The sequence below is a fragment of the Eriocheir sinensis genome, chromosome 8 (assembly GCF_024679095.1).
Source record: "Eriocheir sinensis breed Jianghai 21 chromosome 8, ASM2467909v1, whole genome shotgun sequence".
Lineage (NCBI taxonomy): Eukaryota > Metazoa > Arthropoda > Malacostraca > Decapoda > Varunidae > Eriocheir > Eriocheir sinensis.
Window position 1 is genome coordinate 20,891,535 of NC_066516.1, and position 2,500 is coordinate 20,894,034.

A 2,500-nucleotide genomic window follows, 5' to 3' on the forward strand; every position below is an offset into this window, starting at 1 on the left:
CCTTCAGTATAAATGTACCCTGCGAGCCGTTTTCCCGTTTCTCAGAACTCTTTTTAAGTCTCTATCGGGCTAATTTCTTTCAAGTTTAACGCATCGCAGGGGCCGTATTTCCTCTTCTCAGTAATCATGTTTTAAGTGTAAACGAATCGTGCGAGTCAAATGTCTTTTTCTCAGTATTGCTTAAGTTAATATCGTGTTTGTTGTGCCAGTCTAAACATATCTTGTGACTGACATTCCCTTTTCTCATATCAACGTATCTTATTCCCTTTTCTTAGTGTATCTCTTCTTCACTCTAAACGTATCGTGCGAGTTTTATTTCTTAATTTTTCAGTATTTCTCTTAAGCCCAAACGTATCGTGCAAGTCTTCATCCCTTTCTCGGTATCGCTCCTCAGTCTATACGTATCCTACAAGTCTTAATTCTTTCCTTTCCTCAGTAGTATCCGTGCGTACAAGAGTTGTCTCCCTCCTCGCAGATCCCTCGAGACCCCAACAGTTTGCGTCTTGGCGCTGATGCACGACCCGGACGATAAACTTTTTTCTTTACTGCACTTTTTCGTGAGGTCTTCGTCCCTCGCTTTCATCTTCCTTGCGTATACCTGCGAGCTTGTACCTGCGTGTGTCCTGGATTCCCCTCCGTCGGCACACCTGAGGGGAGGAAAAGGGGAAGGAGGGGAAGAAGGTAGGAAGGGGAAGGTAGGGAGGGGAGGGGAGAGGAAGGGAGGAGACTAAGTTAAGGATGGAAGGTGAGGAGGAGGAGAGGGGAAGGGGAGGAAGGTAAGGTGGGGAGATGAGGGAAAAGGGAGGAAAAAATGGAAGGGGAGGGGAGGGGAAATGAGGTTAGGAAGGAAGGGAAAGGAAAGGGGAAAGGGAGGAGAGGAAGGTAGGGAGGGGAGGGGAGGGAAAGGGAGGGGAAAGGAAGGGAGGAAGGTAATGAAGGGAGGGGAGGGGGAAAAGCAGGTAGGAGGGGAAGGAGAGGAGGAAGGGGGATTAATGTTAGACTAAGGGGCATGTGATGAATAATATATGACTCTCTCTCTCTCTCTCTCTCTCTCTCTCTCTCTCTCTCTCTCTCTCTCTCTCTCTCTCTCTCTCTCGATTCTAATTTGTCACGGTATAAAAAAAATGATCCAAACTTGCGTAGATATATCACACACACACACACACACACACACACATACACACACACAGCGTAGCAACAAGGCAAAAACTGGACATAAAATCGATATTTGTGTTTCCCACGAGCGAGTCTGGCGAGGACCCCCCCCCTCCCCCTCCCTCTCCTCCCCTCCTCCTCCTCCTCCTCACCCCCTACCCCCTCTCTTTACTCTCTCTCTCTCTCTCTCTCTCTCTCTCTCTCTCTCTCTCGTGTCCCCTCTTTTCCTCTCCTTCTCCTATTTTTCCCTCCCTTTTTCCTCCTCTTCCTTCCCCCCCTCCTCCTCCTTCCCTTCCCTCCTCCTCCCTCACACCTCACCCGAAATACATAACTCCTGCTCCTCTTCCTCCTACGCTTTGTAAAGACTCTCTCTCTCTCTCTCTCTCTCTCTCTCTCTTCGCACTTCACTTTGCTTCTCACACTTATATCAGATTCTTCTCCTCCTCCACTTCGTCCTCCTCCTCCTCCTCCTCCTCCTCCTCCTCCTCCTCCTCCTCCTCCTCTCATCATTCGCACTTCCTTCCTCTCCACCTTCTTATGTATCACACTCTTCTCTCCCTGATCCGTTTCCTCTTTCCTCCTCCTCCTCCTCCTCCTCCTCCTCCTCCCTCTCTTCTCTCATTGTTAATCCTCTTTCGTAGTTCTCTTCCGCCCTCTCCCCCCTGCTCCCTTTGCAATCTTCCTCCATCCCTCCTCTTCCTCCTCCACCTCCTCCTCCTCCTCCTCCTCCTCCTCTTCTCATCTCCCTCTTTAAATTTCTTTCGTAATTGTTGTTTTTATTTTCATTTTTATCCGATCACTCCTTTTTTTCTCCCTTTAACTTACTTGGGTCTCTCTCTCTCTCTCTCTCTCTCTCTCTCTCTCTCTCTCTCTCTCTCTCTCTCTCTCTCTCTCTCTCTCTCTCTCTCTCTCTCTCTCTCTCTCTCTCTCTCTCTCCCTAATTATTTAGTTCCCAAGTTTAATTAAGCGGAGTAGATTTGGGGGAATGAAGAAGGGAAATGAAGGAGGAAAATTGAGTTAAGAGAAAGAAAAAGAGAAGAGAAAGGCGTGACAAACAGAGGAGAAAAAGAGAAAGAAAGAAAGCGATTGAAGAGATAGAAAAAGATAGAAGAGAGAGAGAGAGAGAGAGAGAGAGACACACACACAAAAAAACGGGAGATAGAGGGAAGGGAGAAAACTAATAAAAAAAGAGAAGAAAAAGGAGAATTGAAAGAAAGGAGAGAGAGAGAGAGAGAGAGAGAGAGAGAGAGAGAGAGAGAGAGAGAGAGAGAGAGAGATGCCGATTGTCAAGAGGAGAGATAGATAAAGGGGGCGATAAAGAAAGGGAGAAGAAAAGAGAGAGAGA